The following is a 21391-nucleotide window of genomic DNA, read 5'->3' on the forward strand; positions in this document are numbered from 1 at the left end:
TAGATAGATAGATAGATAGATAGATAGATAGATAGATAGATAGATTGATTGATTGATTGATTGATATCACTTTGTCAATAAAATATGTGCGTTTAAATAATTATCAGAAATGGGCCTTATAAAGGAGCTATGACCAATTAAGAACCGATGAGGAAAATATTTTGCAGGATGGTTGATATATATACTAAACACAGTCAAGACATTAAATTTTATCGCGATATCTTTATTTTGTAATGAAATATGTCTGTTTATGTGAATCATGAATCAATCGGGACAATATTTCGCAAAGTGATACATATATACATAAAACATATTTATGTCGGATTTTGTTACATTATCTTTATTTCTTAATAAGTAATTTAAGTGATTTTGTGTGACGAATTATGGACCGATACAACTCTACGTTAGTAGTATGATTTCTATTGATATTATAATTACATCTACACAGTTTTATTATTAACGATAAATCAGTTTTTGAGAATAGGTCCCTTTCTTTATATGGAGACTATGGGATATTTTGTTATGATTTGGAACTTAATTGATCCGTGTACGTGTATTCTTTTATATAATTCGAATACAAAATTCATGGAATAAAATATTTAAAAAATTTTAAAAATTTTTAAAATAAATTTAAAATTTTTATTTAAAATATCATTTAAGCACTTCAGAACTGCTATATAAACCCACTTGTCGTTTTCATTTTCATTAAACTGTTTTGTAACTTCAGTAAAAATTAAAGTATTTCAAATTATATTGGTTGTAGCTTGTGCTATTGCTGCTGTCTCCTGTAATCCAGGCAATGTAAGTTCTAAAAATAAATAATGTTTTCTTTTATAATTATAACTATTTATATAAACATTTTAATTTAAAATATTTTATTACAGAACGAAATAAGCGGAAATGGCAATACAAATAATAGACAGACCAATGGCGATGGCAAGGTTTGCCTTTTGTGTGGTTAACTATCTTTAATTATATTTGAATATCAAAATTAAAAATTTGTATGATTTAATAAAACGAAATAAAACATAAATATTTAATAATGAGTTATGTGCGTTTAAGGGATTTTCGGGAGGAGACCTTGTATGGGAGCTATGACCAAATATGGACCGATCGTGAAAAAAATTTAGATATTAGATATCATTATTTGGTAACGTGTAATGTAGCTTAGGTGATTTTAGGGAGGGGACCTTATATGGGAGATACGGCCAATTATGGACCGATTCAGAAAAATTTTTCTCTATATGAATTCAATTGACATAAAACTTTTACTTGTTAAAGTTTGTAAAGATATTGTCATTCTACGGGAAGTTACAATTAATGCACTTTCCGGGAATAAGGACATTTGTATGGCAGGTGTATGAAATTGTGGACCGATTCTGCCCATTTTTAACAGGAATCAGGCTTTCATATAGAAACAATTATGTGCTGATTTTTATGAAATTATATCGCATAGTTTTTGTAAAAATTGTATTAGAATTTAACACAAGCTTAATTTTTTCGGAGTTTTTTTTTTCAAATTTTGATTCATAACACTTTCCGATGTAAACCGATTTGCACATTTTCAATACCAAACAGAATAGGCCAAATTTTATAAATTTACTTAGAATCGTTTTTTATGTGAGCGTGTTTTACACAGACAGACAGACGGACGGATGGACGGACAGAAGAATATAACTAAATCGACTTAGAATTTGATAAGGACTCGAAATATATACTTATATTTCTTGGTGTTACACACGGAATGGGAAACTTATATATACCCTCTATTACCACTGATAGTGGCGGAGGGTATAAAAAACTATGTTGTTATTAAACTTCCATGTATTAAAATACTTTAAACTACCCAGCAAAAACTCGGTAATGGGTTGTACTTCTATAACTACTTAATTTTCAATGACTACTACTTATCGTCTGAATTACTTAAAAGTATTCTGGTAATGACTTTCTTATAATCTGATATAGAAGTACTTTTCTTTCCGCTTTGTCACTTTGTTTGCACCTTTTATTTGATTGCGACTTAATAATTGTCGCAATTATTAATTATAGCTCAAATAATTTCCCAGATGTACATTTAATTGTATTGACATCATATTGCAGTTAGATTCTAGCTCTATTAGTTTCCCAGATATACCTAAGATTTGTTTTTATTTAGTTCATATGAAAGTTTAAAGACCACCCATTTCAGAGTTGTTTCCGAATAGAGATTTTTCATAATTATTTTAAATATACTAGTATATCGAAGAAAAAGCGACCCCAGCCCCCAATACAAAGCTCCCTTCAGAAAATGACTTGAATGTTCACAATTAACTTTAACTTGTTTTATGAAATCATTGAAATTTATTTATTTTTAATTTTCGAAAACAAGAATATTTCATTCATTAAAGGCTGTTAACCGCACAAAGCACAAAATGTGCCATCACCATTACTCTGCTTATTATTGGTATTGCCATTTCCACCGATTTCGTTCTGCAAAAATATTTTTAGTTATTTATTAAATATTTAATTATATTGATCAAAACTTACATTGCCGGGATTACAAGAGACGGCAGCTATAACGCAGGCCACAACAAATATTATTTGAAATATTTTCATTTTGACAGAACTTTAAAAACTGATTGATGAGAATGAAAACGATGACTGGGTTTATATAGCAATCGTAAAATGGGTTATTGTTATGTTAAGTACAATTTTTATTAAAAAAAACGATGTTGTGGTTAAACGTCCATGTATTAAAAGTAATTTTATTCCATGAACTTTATATTTAAATGAATTAAATATTTAATTATAACTAATGTACATATATTAATTAAACATACATTTTCTGTTGAATTTCAGAAATTTCCATTTAAATTTTAGAATGTAACAATTCATTTGATTTCTGCAGATTTTGTATACCCTCCACCAACATCAGTGGTGATAGAGGGTATATATAAGTTTGTCATTCCGTGTGTAATATCAAAATATATTCATGTGAGACCCATGAAATTCTAAGTCTAACCATAATATTTGGCAGATTATTTTTAGTTCCAACAAACTTCTTTTATATAGGAGGTAGATATAATTATGAACCGATCCTCAAAAACCTTGAGAGAGAGATTTTGGTTAATATGAGGTTTATTTATGTTGAATCTCATTAGATTTTAATACACTAATATGCCTTAAAGTTATTCTGAAAGGACCTTTTATGGGGGGGTATGGTCATTTATGGGCCGATTATCATAAAAGTTGATGGAGAGATTTCCGTATTTGAGAAATTTATTTATGTACATAGCTTAATCGACACAGAATTTGATGAGGACCCAGAATATATATATATATATACTTTGTTGGGTCTCAGATGAATATTTCCTGGTGTTACACACGGAATGACAAACTAATATCACCACTGATGGTGGTGGATTTATGCCCAGGTTATCCTTTTTAAGGCTTTTAAATTTTGAAGATTTAGAGATGAAATTATGTACTTTATGAGCAATAGTCTCATCTTAGCCATTTCAGGGAAATAATTGCATTTTTAATTTGCACTAGATGGAAAATACGATAGAAATATTGATTAGTTTGCTGTGTTAATAGTTTTTATAGGAATTTAGAAAACTTATGATTTATAGTCTACACAGTGGTACATTAATACATATATAAATATTATATAGAGAAACCAGAATAGTTTAAATTTAAATATTTATTAATACATTCGAGTCGAATTTCATCCGCAGAATTGGACTTAATATGGAAGCTAGAGTCAATTATGGTGGGAAGTAGCACTAAAATCATATAGGGTAACACTAAAGAGAGCAGTAAGAGTGTCTCCTCAGATAATTCAAAGGAATTACGTATTTGAAACTAAGTTTCTGAACATTAGACGATAATAGGGTTTTCCACCAAAATTTTCCATGAAAAAAGGCACAGCAGGCCCGATAGCCGTCGACAGTTGACACAATTCTCTTGTAATGATTTAAAAAAAAATCTATATAGTTTACTCTGCAACTGGTGTCCATAATTGACTTTCATATGATATCACTCTAACACAATATATATAAACAAATCAACATTGCTTCCTTGAACTTCAATTTTTTTGAAATCATATATAATTATAACTTTGCGGTTTCAGGTTTTTTTTTGACAATTATATATTATAAAGAAACCTGTTCTATATTTACAATCGGATTTATTTGTACCAACACTTATGCGCCGGGGTTTGGAAACGATAAACCTCTTATTTAAAAATAAAATCGGAGATATTTATATTAAAAGACAGGATAATATGAATGTGCCTGGTATTAAAGTCATTAAACTTTGATGCAAACCTTTATGTGTATATTTATGTATATAAGTAATTTTATAGCGCTGATTAAACCTCAGAAACAAAATGTTTGATAAGCTTTTTTACCACATAATAAAAAAATTTTTTGCTGTTGTTGGGTATGACTCTTAAAATTTCTTAAATCTTTAACTTTAAAAAATATAAATACCCAGCAAATACATCGTAATGACATGTTTCTACTCAACAACTTACATTTCAATGATTAGTACATACCATCTGCATTACATAGAAGGAGTCTAATAAGGTTTTACTAATAAAGTATCATATAAATATTTCTAATTCATTAGTCATCTTGCTTGTAAAGCTATATACGTTTTTTCGTGCGATTTACAATGATTACTTTTCCTAATTACTTGTAAGCGTTTGTGGTAAGTACTTGCCTCCAATGACATAACCGTGTTAAAATAATGACTTAATATGGTATTGTGTACATAAATTTTAGCGTTTTAACCTCTACATGCCATGCAAGTTTTTGCTGGGTCGTTATTAAGTAGTTAAGTAATATTACTTAATTAACTCACTTCTAGTTCTAGTTTAGTTCCAGTTCAGTTCTAGTTCAATTCTAGTACAGTTCTAGTTCAGTTCTAGTTCAGATCTAGTTCAGTTCTAGTTCCGTTCTAGTTCAGATCTAGTTCAGTTCTAGTTCAGTTCTAGTTCAGTTCTAGTTCAGTTCTAGTTCAGTTCTAGTTCAGTTCTAGTTCAGTTCTAGTTCAGTTCTAGTTCAGTTCTAGTTCAGTTCTAGTTCAGTTCTATTTCAGTTCTAGTTCAGTTCTAGTTCAGATCTAGTTCAGTTCTAGTTCCGTTCTAGTTCAGTTCTAGTTCAGTTCTAGTTCAGTTCTAGTTCAGATCTAGTTCAGTTCTAGTTCCGTTCTAGTTCAGTTCAGTTCTAGTTCAGTTCTAGTTCAGTTCTAGTTCAGTTCTAGTTCAGTTCTAGTTCAGTTCTAGTTCAGTTCTATTTCAGTTCTAGTTCAGTTCTAGTTCAGATCTAGTTCAGTTCTAGTTCCGTTCTAGTTCAGTTCTAGTTCAGTTCTAGTTCCGCTCTAGTTCAGTTCTAGTTCAGTTCTAGTTCAGTTCTAGTTCAGTTCTAGTTCAGTTCTAGTTAAGTTCTAGTTCAGTTCTAGTTCAGTTCTAGTTCAGTTCTAGTTCAGTTCTAGTTCAGTTCTAGTTCAGTTCTAGTTCAGTTCTAGTTCAGTTCTAGTTCAGTTCTAGTTCAGTTCTAGTTCAGTTCTAGTTCAGTTCTAGTTCAGCTCTAGTTCAGTTCTAGTTCAGTTCTAGTTCAGTTCTAGTTCAGTTCTAATTCAGTTCTAATTCAGTTCTAGTTCTCATTTTGGACCCAAAAAGTCCTAGCTTTTTCCATGTAAAAGAACACATTTGCTAAGTATTTAAGGACAATCTAGCCGTATGTAGATTCTACATTGTAGAATATGAGAAAAATAATATTACGTATACGTACATATAGTAATTTAATATGCAAAATAATGTTGTATTATATTGAAAGTTTTAGTATATTGTTTGGTTGGAGCTGAAGTGTTTAGGAGTATGTTTACCTTTGTTCAGTTTCATATGCGGATTGGCGTCCCTTAAAATTGGTTACCTTGGATCTCACATTTCTGTGATTCATTACCAAAAATACATTCCAAATTAACAAAAATTTTAGTTCTGGATATATTAAGATTTATTTTTTATTTTTTTTACTATAACAGTTTATTCTGATGTTTGTTCATAAAGTACACCAATGTGCTGTCTATATGGCTGTCTATTCAAGTAAACGTAGTATACAGGTTGTAATTTTAAAAACAGAAATAAATAAAATTCATCGAATTAACAAACAAGAGGCCCAGAACCATATAGTAAGGATATAGGCGAGACTGAAGGGGTTGTCAAACAAAATTTTTTATTCTCTTCACACAGACGAGTTCTGGGAGAATAAAACACTTAATAGTTTTTCTTATCACTTAAACTTAATAATTTTCGTATTGAAAATGAAAAAAGTATTTCACATACTTTTTTTCTTTTTCCATTAGTGCAGAAAAAATTTAACAGAAAGAAGTGTTTATAATATGTTTTAAGATGAAATATCTTCTGAAAAAAATTAATTATCTGTTATTTTCATTCACTAGTATATAAAATCCCAGTAATAACCTACAAAAAATAACGTATCAGAAATACATTTATTATTAAGCACCTTTTGAACAATTGTGTTTATTTTTGTGCTTCTACTAATACGTTCTCACCAGTTAGGATTTTGACAGGGGACTTAGGTCTTTGACAATCCCTTTCGCCTATATGCTACTATATGCCAGAACCGTATTCTGTGTGTAAGCAATTTTTGTGAATCAAACAAAACTGCCTTTTAACTTCCTATTTGCAAGTACTTATTTTAGTAGTTATTTGTAAGCGAGCGTGTTAAGTACTTGCATCCAATGTCTTCATCTGAATATACTTTTTACATATGTAGTTACCGTCTTCGGCCATTTGGAAAAGTTCTCCATACGATCCCCTGACGCTGAAATTTTTTTTTTATTATTTTATAAATCTTATACGACTCAAAGGCAGATAACTTACATTATTTGGATTTTTTCCTAAACTGACAGAAATGCAAATGGCAAAAATTATTATTTTAAAAAATTTCATTTTTTTTTTTTGTATTCGACAAAAATGTTATAACTTTGTTGCTCTATGACATTTGTTTATAAAAAGTGAACTATTGAATGATTTTGCATTGAAACATTTTTATACCCTACACCACTATAGTGGGGAGGGTATTATGCGTTTGTGCTGATCTTTGTAACACCCAAAAATATTGGTCCTACACTCACCTTAAAGTATACCAATCGGCTCAGAATCACTCCCTGTGTCGATTAAGCTATGTCCGTCCGTCTGTCTGTGTGTCCATATAATCCTTGTGCGCACTCTACAGGTCGCAATTTTTTAGATAATTTAATGAAATTCGGAACATGCGCTTTTCTTGGTCCAAGGACGAACTCTATTGAAAATTGTTGAAATCGGTCCATTATTTCACGTAGTCCCCATACAACCGGAACCCCCGAATAGGGCTTTTGACCTCAAAATTATGTTAAATGATCTACTATCTCTACAAAAATTGGCAAAATTTAGTTTTATATATGTCTTAATAATTCTAGTGATTTTCGTAAAGATCGGGCATTATTTGACCCTAACCCCCATACAAAGCCCCCCTCAGAAAATGACTCGATAAATATACTACTATTTTCCCAAAAATTGGCACAACTAAGTTTGATATAATTATAAATAACACTGTCATTTTTCGCCATGATCGCAAATAAAATGTAGCCTATTGCCAGACATACAGGAATACGCTGTGAAAATTTGAAGAAAATCGTTTTAGCCGTTTAGTAGTCTATAACGTTCAAACATACAAACTTATAAACACACAAACATACAAACAAACACACATTCATTTTTATATATATAGATATAGATAATTCCCAATAATACATTTTATAAGGATCGGCTCAATTTCTGCCCTAGCCACCATACATCCGGACCTTCCGATTTCGGCCGTTTATCTTTTAACTAAATCTAATATACTGCTATGTCCGTCTTTGTGACCGTGTAAACCTTGTGTGAAATCGGTCTTTTATTTCTCCTAGCCAGCATAAACCGTACATGAACAGACATTATTTGAAACCTATATAAGATTAACAGAAATGCTTCATTATTGAAATTAATCACATTTAATATTCGCAATTGGTGTAGGGTATCATATGGTCGGCCACGCCCGACTATAACTTCTTACTTGTTTGTATTGCAAATTTCTATTTAAAACATTATTTTTTCATTTTAAATTTATAAGTTCTTAATAATTTTAACCACAAATTAATACTACCCAGAAAAAATGCTATTGTGCCATTTTAAGTCATTTTCTTAACACGTGGATGCCATTGTAGATAAGTACTAACACGCTCGCTTACAAATAGGGAGTTAAATAAGAACTTACCACGATTTGTTGCTAATAAGTAAATTTCGAAGGTACTATTTGAAGGAGAAAGTACTATAAAATACCTCTATAGATTCTCATTCGAATATATATTGTATGTTTCTGTGTTCAATATTATAGAAAATTCAAAAAGTATAATTGATGAACGAAAAGTACTAATAAAAAGAATGGAAAAAAGGAATAGACTTTTTCGAGAATTATGTTTGCAAATGACTCCGTGTTTAAATAAATATATGTATGTAAATATCACAGATAAAACTGAAACAACAAAAATCTTCTTTCATTTTCTTAAGAAACAATTATGCATTCAAATAGTACTATTTACCCGAATTTGGTCCCGAGTTCTGAAATAACACACCAATAGATTATTTTGTGTGGGTAAATATTTTTTTTTAAAATTTTATAGAAATTGGCTCAATGGGTTTGAATAAAAATAAATTTCGCGTTTTTATCCTTGTTCGTACTTTTTATCTTTTTGCAAATAGGAAAAGTTTTCATAATAAAAAAAGAGTACCAAAAATACAATTTTCCTTTTACACTTTTTGGGTGTATTGGCTGAATTTTAAAAAAGTACGAAACTGATGTCTCATAATTTTGGAAGATATATACAAAATATTTACAAAAATTTTATTAAGTTTATTGGTTGAATAGTTATAAAGTGCCAAAAAGGTACATTTTTATCCCATAAAAGTACGAATTTCGAAAAAGTACTAGACACCAATCTGATCTATTTAACAGATATATTTAAAACTTTTCATGTATCGCTAATATTGTGTTAGATAATTAAGAAATCCAGTTTTACCCGTTTTTCCATTTTTTACCCCTAAATGTACAAATTTCCAAAAATCCCACCTTAGAGGAAAAAGTCATCTTAAAATTGTATGATTCTAGGTTTAGCCGTTTGTACTTTGCGATGATGAATCAGTCAGTCAGTAACGGGACTCTTTTATATACATATATAGACAATGTCGAATCTTATATACCCACCATCAAACCTCGTTTGACTCGAATGAAACTTACTTATGTCGAATTTCATCTATATACTCATATATTTAGGCCAGTTATAAGCGTTAAAGTAATTTCCTGAAGGGGACCTTATATAGGGGGGTAGGGTCAATTATGGGTCGATCCTCATAAAATTTGGTAGACAGAATTTGGTTCGTATTAAATTTATTTGTGTCGAATTTCATCGCTACACTCGTATTTTTAAACCATTAATGAGCGTTGCAATTTTCTGAAGGGGACCAATCATGGACCGATCCTCATAAAATTTTTTAGATAGATTTTGACTCGTATGAAAGTTACTTATGTCGAATTTCATCTATATACTAGTATTTTTAAGCCAGTAATGAGCGTTAAAGTCATTTTCTAAGGGGACCTTATATGGGGGTAGGGTCAATTATGGACCGATCCTCATAAAATTTTGCATAGTGATTTTGGATCATAAGAAACTTACTTATGTCGAATTTCATAGCTATATTCGTATTTTTAAACAAGTTATGGCTGTTAAAGCTGCATTTCGAGGGGCCACTTGTATGGGGGCTATCCGAAAACGTGGACCGATATTGCCCATTTTCAATACCAAACAAACCTTACCTATAAGAAATATTTACGTGAAATTTCAACCCTCTAGCTCTTTCCATTCGGACTCTATCGTGCTTTCAACAGACAGACAGACAGACGGACAGACATGGCTAGATCGTCTTTGAATATAATGAGGACCAAGAATATATATACTTTTGTGGGTCTATGACCAATATTTCGATGTGTTACAAACGGAATGACAAAATCAATATACCCCCCATCTTTTTTGATGGTGGGTATAAAAACTAAAAATATATGGAAAAATAAAGCTCTTTCGTTGTCACTCACATGAAAATTTATTTTTTCGTTACAAAAACGTAAAGCCAATTTCGTTCGTTATTTTTAAGAACGAAGACAAATTTTCATTTTAGAAAAACAAGCTGTTAATTAAATATTTTTTTATTGTTAAAACTCTTTCTTTACTTTATTCAAATAGTTACAAAAAATTTTAAAATTTTTTAAAGAGGGAATTCCCCTCATTTCATTTATAAACAACAGAGGCGACGTAAATCGAATGACGACGCAAATCGAAGTTGAGAGCAACAAAATTTTTGACGACGTTAATCGAAACAACGTAAATAGAGGGAATACTGTATATAGATAATGCATATATGATTCATATATGGAATATACATAAAAGATCTGTATTTCGACCGAGCGTGGTATACTTATCTACAATGGCATCCACGTGTTATGAAAATGACTTAAAATGGCACAATAGCATTTTTTCTGGGTAGTATTAATTTCATTATATTTGCGGTTATCGTTTAATCACCAAAAAAACCAAAATCTAATAACTAAATTTTATGACGATCGGTTCATAATTGACCTCTGTAGAGTACGGCAAAGACTCCCTAATTCTGCTCAAATTATCAGCATTGGATTTTTAGTCTACGTGGTCCAATAGTAAGTGCGTATATCGTTCAAATTGAAACAACATTTTATATATGTACATCTCATTTGTTTAATTGCAAAATTATAATTTTAATTATTCAACAAAGAAAGATCATAAATCCTCCCTATTTGAATTTAATTTAATATAAATAAACACAACTTTAGGGTACATATGATCTTTTATCCAGTCTCTCATTCACTACTTATTTACAGCAATTCGGAAATGTGGTGAATATCACATGTTTTCCATTCTGAAATAAATTTATGTAAATTACTTTATGACAAAATACTACAAATAAAATAATGGCCACTTACATTCCCCTGAACTTCCTTTGAACCGATAATTATGCAAACGATTACAATAATTAAATTAATTAATTTCATGTTTTTTTTAACTTATTTTACGAAATTACAATGTTATATATTTACTGAAGATCGGATAACTTTGTTACTTTATGATATCTATTTACATACTGTTAATAAATTTTCTTTTAATAAGGTTTAATATTGTAACTCAAAACCACAAGTTTTTTTTCTTATTTGTTAAACTTAATCTATGTATATTTATAGTTTAATTTTACTTAAATGGAAATCTTGATTTGGAGAAAAGTTATAAGCCATCAAGCTATACCACCATCAAAATATGTGATAGTGTCGATTTTCAATAGCAAACAAACCTTTACAATGGATATCTGTGAAAAAATTCATTTAAACAGACGGACGGACATGGTAAGCAACATCTATTATGACCTAGCCTCCATACAAGTGATACCCCAAAATATAGCTTAAAGATTCATAAATTATACAGCAATCGTTGTAAAATTTAGCAAAAGCTAGTTTTATGCACCCAGCCCCCATACAAATGAAACCCCTGAATAGGGCTTTTGACCTCATAATTATGTTAAATGTTAAATTATGTTACAAAAATTGGCAGAACTTAATTTTATATAAGTCTTAATAATTCTAACGATTTTTGTAAAGATCGGGAATTATTTGACCCTAGCCCCCATACAAAGTCCCCTTCAGAAAATGACTTGGATGTCCACAATTCACCTATAAACACTAGTGTCATAATTTGGCACAAATAAGTTTTATATAAACATAAATCTCGAGAATAAATTTTATAAGAATCGGTCCAAGTTTTGCCCTAGCCCCCATACAACCGGATCTACCGATTTCGGGCTTTTTTTCTTTTAACTACGTCTAATATACTACTATCTATCGAAAAATGAGCATAATTAAGTTTGATGTAATCCTAAATAACACTGTCAATTTTAGTAATCATCATACCTCTTTTAACCCTAACCCCCATACAAAGTCCCCTTCAGAGAATGACTTGAACGTTCACATGTCCATATTATCACGATGAAATTTAGCAAAAATAAGTTTTACATAAACATAATTTCCAAAAATAAATTTTATAAGGATCGGCTGAATTTCTGCCCTAGCCCCCATACAACCTACCGATTTGAGACTTTTATCTCTTAACTACGTCTAATATACAACTATCTATGGTACATGAACAGACATTATTTGGAACCTATATAAGATTCAACATAAATGCTTAATTATTGAAAATAAATCACAGTTAATATTCGCAATTGGTGTAGGGTATCATATGGTCAGCCACACCTGACTATAGTTTCTTACTTGTTATATCCTAGTTTGATGTCCGGTATTAAGTGATTTTCAGCCGTGGTACTTATATGGAAGCTATGAACAATAATGTACCGATCCGAAAAATATTTCGTATAATGATTTATAAATAAAACATGTAAGAAGGACACAAATACCCATTCATGTTGAATTCCATCCCGATAACTTTGATTCTTAATGAACTTGTGCGTAATTTTCCGAAGTGTACCTTTCATGGGAGCTATGACCAATTGTAGACTGATCCGGAATAAAATTTCGTTGAATGATTTATTAATACACAAAATATATTCAAGTCGAATTTTATTTCGGTAGTTTTATTGATCAATGAAATATGTGTGTTCAGGCGATTTTCGGAAGTAAACCTTATATGGAAGCTACGACCAATTTTGGACCGATCCGCAAAAAAAAATTTGCAAATTTTATATATAATAATGCTTTTGAAATTGGAAAACAAACGAAGAAATAGGATCGCTTTAAAAGTTGTACATACCCGAGGAGTCTTACTTTGGGGACCTCTGGACATTCCCCCGGTAGTTCCATGAGGTCCAAGTTCAGAACTTAAACTCGACAACACCACCTAACTCCACATGTAATTTCATTCAAATCGGACTAACCGTTTAGTAGTTACAGAATTATTTACCTCCATCTTTTTTTATACCCCTGTGTGGAATAAGCAGCGGCATTATACCCAGTGTGCTTCGCTACCCTGATCATATACCGCTTTTATATGTTTTCACTTACTCCGGGCTCTACGTGTTTAATTTCCAAGTTCAATATTATAGAAAATTCAAAAGGTACCTTTTAAAGAACGAAAACGTACCAAAAAGTCCTCTTTTATAGATTCTCATTTACTCCGACCTCTACGTGTTTAATTTTATGATTCTAGGTTCAATTTAATAGAAATCTTAAAAAAGTACCAGTCAAAGTATGATAAAGTACCAATAAGTTCAATTTAATAGAAAACTCAAAAAGGTGCCAATCGACAAAAAAATACAAAAAAGTCCCCTTTTATAGATTCTCATTTACTCCGGGATCTACATGCTTAATTTCACGTTTCTAGGTTCAATATTATAGAAAACTCAAAAAGTACCTGTGCTAGAGTTCCAAGTAATACCCCATTGGCATATTTAGTGTTACTAAATCTAAAAATTTCTCCAATTTTATGAGGTACTTTTTTCTCCTTATTGAAGTAAAGTTGCAATGTCATAGTGGGAGCCCATCAATAAGTATTCATTCTCAAGTACAAATCAATACATAGGAAACAATGCTTTATGCAAAAAGTACCAAAAATAGGTACAATTTTCACCCCTTAAACGTCCGAGTATACTTTTTCGTTAGGTTATGAAGGAGTCAAAAATATTTTTTGTATATTCATTGGTTTAAAAGATACATGGGGTGCAAAAAAAAGTACCAAAATACAGTTTTTATCCGTTTATTCCGTAAAGGGGCCGAATTTGAAAAAAGTACCAGACACCTGTCCGCTTATTTTTTTAATGAACGACAATAAGCTTTATACTGATATCTTTTCTAGATTAGGAGATATGAGGTTACCGAATTTACCCGTTTTTAACCTTTTTAGCCCCTAAATATTTCGAATTTTTGGTGGGAGACCAATCTCCTGTCCAAATTTCAGCTCTTTAACTTTAAAGAATTTTATATATATAGATAAATCCTTTTTTTTAGAATGTACTTAATCGCAAACATGATAGAAAAGTACATCGTATAACAAATACAGTTTCTAATTTTGGTTGAATTACTAAACCAATCTAAAACACTATTATGAGGATAATAATTAAGTTTCCATCATAGAAACAAATGTTAGCTATATCGTTTAAACCTATAGCCATTATTTGTTATATTAATGTTAATTGATTTAATAAAATTATGTTTTTAATAAATACACAGAAAAAAAACTGAAAATCCATAATTTTATTTGTCGAGATTACGATTTTGCTCTAAGAAAGGGCGAACATTAATACTAAATTTCTCACGTTTGGACTCAAAAAGCCCTAGTTTTCCCATATAAAAGAACGCATTTGTTTAAGTATTTAAGGACAACCTAGCCGTATGTAGAATATAAGAAAAATAATATTACGTATACGTACATATAGTCATTTAATATGCAAAATAATGTTGTATTATATTGAAAGTTCTAGTGTATTTTATAAACTTGTTTGGTTGGAGCTGAAGTGTTTAGGAGTTTGTTTACCTTTGTTCAGTTTCATATGCGGATTGGCGTCCCTTAAAATTAGTTACCTGAGATCTCACATTTCTGTATTTCATTACCAAAAATACATTTATAATCGAAATTAATAAAAATTTTAAATATGGAAGATTTTAGTTCAGGATATATTAAGATTTATTTTTGTTTTTTGACTATAACAGTTTATTCTGATATTTGTACATAAAGTATTCCCAATGGGCTGTCTATATGGCTGTCTGATTGTTCAAGTAAACGTTGTGCTTAATATACAGGTTGTAATTTTAAAAACAGAAATAAATAAAATTCAGCGTATTAACGAACAAGAGGCTCAGTACCGTATTCTGTGTGAGCAATTCTTGTAAATAAAACAAAACCGCCTTTTAACTTCCTATTTATAAGTAATTATTTGTAAGCGAGCGTGGTAAGTACTTGTCTCCAGTGTCATCATCATGTTAAATTAATATGTTAGAATTCTAATGGTTTAATAGCTTTTTAAATCATTAATCTTCAATGTAAGTATTTGCAGGGTAAATACACACATATTAACAAAGACGTTAACTACATATGTACATATGTAGTTACCGTCTTCGTCCATTTGGCAAAGTCTTCCATACGTTTCTCTGACACTGAAAATATGTTTCTTTTTATTATTTTATAAATGTTATACGATTCAAAGGCAAATAACTTACATTTCTTATAGCATTTCCTAAACTGGCAGACAGGCAAATGGCAAGAATAATTATTTTAAAGAAATTCATTTTTTTTTGTATTCGATAAAAATCTTATAACTTTGTTTCTCTATGACATTTATTAATAAAATGTGAAGTATTATTTGTTTTCTTTGTTTTTGTATTGAAACTTTTCACATCAAGTTTCTAGTAAATTTCTATATTAATAATTTTACTATAAATTTATAAGCTTATAATAATTATGACCACAAATATATAGACATCAATACTACACTGCAAATAAATTCAATAAAATGCTAAAAATTACTTACACAATTTTACGTAATTATTTAAACCCGAAGATGACATTAGAGATAAGTACTCATCATACTCGCCTACAAATAGGAAGTTACATAAGTACATACCTAAATCGGTTCCTAATAAAGACTTAAGAAAGCGGATTTGCTTTAAAAAAAAAATAGCCGTCTAAGAAATGTTTAATTCGTTTACTAATAGACAGAGGGAAAAAGAAATCTACACGCCTGGTACCAAATTGACAGTAAAGAGTTTATAATTTTTTAATAACATCCGTTGTCAAAGTATATACATACGTACGACAACACTATGTCGCAACTTTGTCAATATTGCAACAATTCGTTGTCGAAATCTAAATTTTATACACATCCGTTGTCTAAATGTTAAAAAACGTGGTAAGCTCACTATTGGCAGCGCATTGTTTGTCAATAGTGAGCTTACCACGTTTATTAACATGAAGACAACGGATGTGTATAAAATTTAAGTTTCGACAACGAATTGTTGCAATATTGTCAACATTACATAGTGTTGTCGTACGGATGTTATTGAAAAATTATAAACAGTTTGGTGTCAATTTGGTACCAGGCGTGTATATTTATTTTGTAGTTTTAACACAAAAATATTACTTTTTTAATTTGTGTAAAAAATAATATTTGAAAACAAATTGTTAAAGTTAAAAAGTAAGTACTTACATTTAAAATTTGTTTGTAAGTCATTACTACCCTCCTTCCCAGTAATGCAGATTTTATGTATTAGTCATTGAAAAGTACTTTATAAACTATAAATAAACGTTTATTATAAAAGAATTTGGTATAAAAAGATCTTATATGAGACTGAGGTTCGATATGGTTCCATGTTCGCCATCAAAATGTTTCTTTATATACACATTTATGACTCTTAATGGGGGGATATGCAAAATCACAGATGGATGGATATCAAACAAATCTGATCAATACATTATCGTGCTTTCAACAGACATATCATTCTAGATTCTCTATGCAATTTCACTTTTCAGTTAGCGTTCATTTACTACCTGGTCCAATAGTAAGTGCGTATATCGTTCATATTGAAATACCCTTTCTTATATGTACATCTCATTTGTTTATTTGCAAAATTATAATTTTAATTATTCAACAAAGAAAGGTCATAAATCCTCCCTATTTAAATTTAAATTAATATAATTAAACACAATTTTAGAGTACACATGATCTGTTATCCAGTCTCTCATTCACTACTTATTTGCAGCAATTCGGATATATAGTAAATATCACATGACTTCCATTCTGAAATAAATTTATGTAAATAACTTTATGACAGAACATCACAAATAAAATAATGACCACTTACAGTCCCCTGAACTTCCTTTGAAACGATAATTATGCAAACGATTACAATAATTAAATTAATTAATTTCATGTTTTTTTATAAAAACTTATTTTATGAAATTACAACGTTATTTATTTACTGAATATCGGATAACTTTGTTTCTATATGAAATTTATTAACATACTGCTAATAAAATTTTCTTCTAATAAGATTTAATATTGTAACTAAAAACCACAAGTTTTTTCCTATTTGTAAATATTAATAAAAGTATGTTTATAGTTTAATTTTACTTAAATAGAAATCTAGATTTGGAGAAAAATAAATCATTGTCAAGTTTGGATTGTATCCGGCAATACCATCATCAAAGTATGTTATTGGGTTAAATTGATAACTGATAGTGCCCAATTTTAATATATATATATATGTGTTCAATAATATATGTTTCTTCAATGTGAATCCTATCGTCATTTAAATAGAAGGACGGACATGATAAGCAATATCTACCTATAATATCATCTAGCCCCCATACAAGTGACGCCCCAAAATACAACTTAAAGATTCATAAATTAAATTAAAGATTCATTAATTATAAGACACAAACTAGTGTATAGAAACCAAAATGTTTCTACTAAAATTTCGATTAGGTATATTGATTATATCACCAATACAAGGTCCCTAGTCTGCATTTAACTCCCCTTGCTGAAAACCCTTCTATTGTAAACAATTATGGAGTTAAAAAAATCGACAAAAGCTACTTTTTGGAAAATATTATTCACCATTCCAAATTATGTTGAGCCCGGTCCAAAATTAACTCCAGTTGCTATAAGCATCCTCAGACCTAGACCCATATATTGGGCTAAAACCTAGGTCTATACAGTGGACCGCCTTGCAAAACTAACTTTATTTTATAACATACGTTTTGATGGGGGTTCTTTGATGAAAATCTTTCCATCTATCTCCGCTTAGGACTTTGGAAAAACGCCCTGTATTTACACCCTATTTTAATTAAACAAGTTAGAGTGCTTTATTCGACTATGACGGATCTTAAATAGACTCCATCAAAAAGCAATTTTCTAGCGAAACCCATCTAACTTACACGGGTATAATGACCTGTTATGGCCCGATGCATTTGAAGAATGATTTGTCATGATATTTACAAAACGTGTTCCTGTCGAACTTTATTCAGATGTCGATATGTTTTCATAAATAAAAAAAATTTTGAAACAATGTTGATGACCTTATATGAGAGCTATGACCAATAATGGACCAATTCGAAATAATTTGGTTGATTTACGTGGTAGTTCACTACACGCGAACTGTCAAGTAGAATCGAAGAGACTCCGTTTTGACCGAAATAATTTAACAGAATGATTTATCTGATTTATCCGGCTATAGTCATTTAATAATGAATTATGTGGTACTAAATGATTTTTAGAAGTGAACCTTATATGAAACTATGACCAATGATGGACTCGGTCCGGAAAAAATCCGTATAATGATTTATATATACAAAAAACTCATTCATGTTGAATTCCAATTTGACTGTCTATTGTGCTTTTAAGTGATATTCGGAAGTGGACCTTATATGGGATCTATGAACAATTGTGGTCTGATCCGGAATAAAATTTCGTTGAATGATACATTCATAAACAAAATATATTTAAGTCGGATTTTAACCCGATAGCTTTATTCATCAAAGAAATATGTACTTTTAAGTGATTATCGGAAGTGGACCTTATATAGGAAATACGACCGATTACGGGCCGATCCGGTAAAAATTTAGCTGAATGATTTATATAAATATATTCAAGTAAAATTTTATGCCGATATCTTTCTTCATCATTGAAATATGTGCTTTTAAGTGATTTCCTTAAGTGTACCTTATAAGGGACCTATTACCAATTGTGAACTGGATTCGGAAAAATTTTCACTGAATGATTTATATATACACAAAATATATTCAAGTCAAATTTTAACCCGCTAGTTTTATTGATCAACGAAATATGTGCGTTTAAGCTATTTTCGGAAGAAAACCTTATTTGGGAGCTATGACCAAGTGTGGACCGATTCGGAAAACATTTCGCAGAATGATTCATATATACTCAAACCCTTCTAAAAACATATACATGTCAAATTTTATCGCGATAGCTTTATTTATCAATGAAATATGCATTGCGTTTAAATGATTTTTAAAAGTGGACCTTATATGACAACTTTGACCAATTGTGGACCGATACAGATCTATGTTGGTAATATGATTTCTATTGATATTATATTTACCTACATACACAATTTTGTATTGATACCGATATATATGAGAGAGTTAATAACGATAAATTAATTTCCGGGAATATGTACCTTTGTATAGGGGCTATGCTATGGTTTTGTACACAATTGATCCCTAGGAAAAAAAAACGTGTAACAAAATTAATTGAATTATCTTTGGTAGTTTCTGAGAAAACAACTTAATAATTTGGAAAAAATATATACATATATATAGGTAGTCTGAAATTTTCACTCAAAACTTCTTACGTTGTGAATCGATTTTTCTGATTTTCAATACCTAACTGCTTAGGATAACAACGAAACTTTTTAATGAATTTATTTGATGTCGTTTGCTTAGTTTCAAGGACATAGCTAAATCGATTCATAAGGGCCCGGAAAATATCTCCTTTGTTGGGTTTCTGATGATTATTTCTTGGTGTTGCACACATCATAACAAACTTATATATACCCTCTATCACCACTTAAGGTTGTGGATGGTATAAAAATTAATTTTATTTCAACTTTTATAATTATTTCTTTTATTAACATTTCGCAGAAAATATCTGATTCTAGCCAATATTAATATGGATATTGACATTCGTCTGATGATTGTGATGATTATTATTGCCGTGTAGTGAGTTCTGGAAAGGAAAATTAATAAGTATATGCAATGATAAAAAGAAATTGCTTTAAAACTTACACCTCCTGGTTTAATTGCACCTTTGCCTTTAATCCCACCTTTACCGCCTCTTTTTGGTGCACCCAGTACACCAGACATTATTAGAGCGGCAATCAAGATTAGCTGTAATAATTTCATACTTAGTTTTAAATTGTTTATACAGATTGATATTCTGTTGTATTCTAAGTATGATGAGTAAATGGTTTCAAAGTATCATACTTACAAAACTATTGATACTTACGTTGTATGTATATTATGTAGATTTATACGTTATTAAAAAATATAAATAAGTATTGTGTTTAATTGCGGTCAATCCTAAAAATATTGTCAATATGGTGTAAAGTACTTTTGTTTTTATACTCACCATTAAAAATACGGGGATTTTATTATACGACACGATTAGCCTTATAAAGGCAATACCAAGTTTTTGCTTAAAAGGTTCATTTGGTATTAAAAATTAGTAATATAGGATCATAACATAGACCCCATAAAAGTGTAGTAATCGTGAAAAAGTTCTCTGTACCCGCAAATTAAACTGTAAAGTCTTATTTCACGGTGGTCTTTCATCCACTGGGTAGACTAGAGATGGTCTACCACGCGCCCCTGAATCCTTCTATGAAGAACTCAGTTTGCAATTTTTGTACACGACGGAGCAGGTCCATGTACAAGCACTTTATTGAAGAACTTTAGCTATCGAATCTCTTGCCATAGTAGCCCCGATGCGGAATGACAGGCAGCAAACCCCGACCGGTCTAAAGGCAATAGAATGGGCGACAAAACCCAACATCAGGTGAAATCAATCTTCCGGTATACCGGAAGGTGACCACCCTTATGATGTCATGAAAGATTGCATTATTTAAAATGCAATCCCCATCAACTAATGACCCATTCCTGTGCATTCCTTAACCTCTTAAAGCCCGCGCAACCACACTACTGAGATGGCTCTGTTGATTCGGCAACAGCATCTAGAGACATATTTGGTCGTTAGAAATATCCAGCCAATAAATCAGGATCCCTCTTTATGTCAGATAATGTGACAAAGGATATAGAAGTTTCCAAAGTCAATTCGAAGCCAAAAATTGCCCCGACAGGTTGAGTGGTGGACCTGAACCATAAGTCGCGTAGCATGAAACAATATGAATCCTGTTGAGCACCGAGAACTTCCTTGAAGTGAAAGGTCTACTAAATCAGTACTAGTCTCCTGTCGGGTAGAGGAGTCTTTCCCGATCGTTCACCGATTACATCAGTTCCATTCTCAGACCAAAAGAACGATCTACCGAATGACAGGCAACTACCAAGTGTCAACCTGAAAATTCCCCAACATATACTGGCGCCCTACTACGCGAAGAGTAAGAGATACTCTACGGGTTCAGGAATCCAGCATAAGTTGCTCTATCACATCACCCAGTGACATCTTTTGAGATGGCAACAGCACCGGAGAGAGAATACATACATATTTGACATTTAGATATATCATTCCTTAAACCAACATTCTCTC

At 30.7% G+C, this 21391-nt stretch overlaps 2 long non-coding RNA genes across 2 annotated transcripts; both read right to left on the bottom strand.

Moving 5' to 3' along the window:
• Nucleotides 1-2311: 2311 nt before the first annotated feature.
• On the bottom strand, nt 2312-2656 carry LOC119604194. The gene is made up of 2 exons (XR_005231488.1): nt 2527-2656; nt 2312-2469 (listed from the first exon to the last, which is right to left on the bottom strand). It is a non-coding gene; the product is annotated as an uncharacterized LOC119604194 (long non-coding RNA).
• An 8175-nt stretch (nt 2657-10831) lies between these two features.
• On the bottom strand, nt 10832-11229 carry LOC119604169. Its single transcript, XR_005231472.1, has 2 exons — nt 11097-11229; nt 10832-11032 (listed from the first exon to the last, which is right to left on the bottom strand). It is a non-coding gene; the product is annotated as an uncharacterized LOC119604169 (long non-coding RNA).
• Nucleotides 11230-21391: the final 10162 nt, after the last annotated feature.

The sequence above is a fragment of the Lucilia sericata genome, unplaced genomic scaffold, assembly GCF_015586225.1.
Source record: "Lucilia sericata isolate MDLA Ls3-8-SP2 unplaced genomic scaffold, ASM1558622v1 Contig000368F_arrow, whole genome shotgun sequence".
In the NCBI taxonomy this organism is placed as follows: domain Eukaryota; kingdom Metazoa; phylum Arthropoda; class Insecta; order Diptera; family Calliphoridae; genus Lucilia; species Lucilia sericata.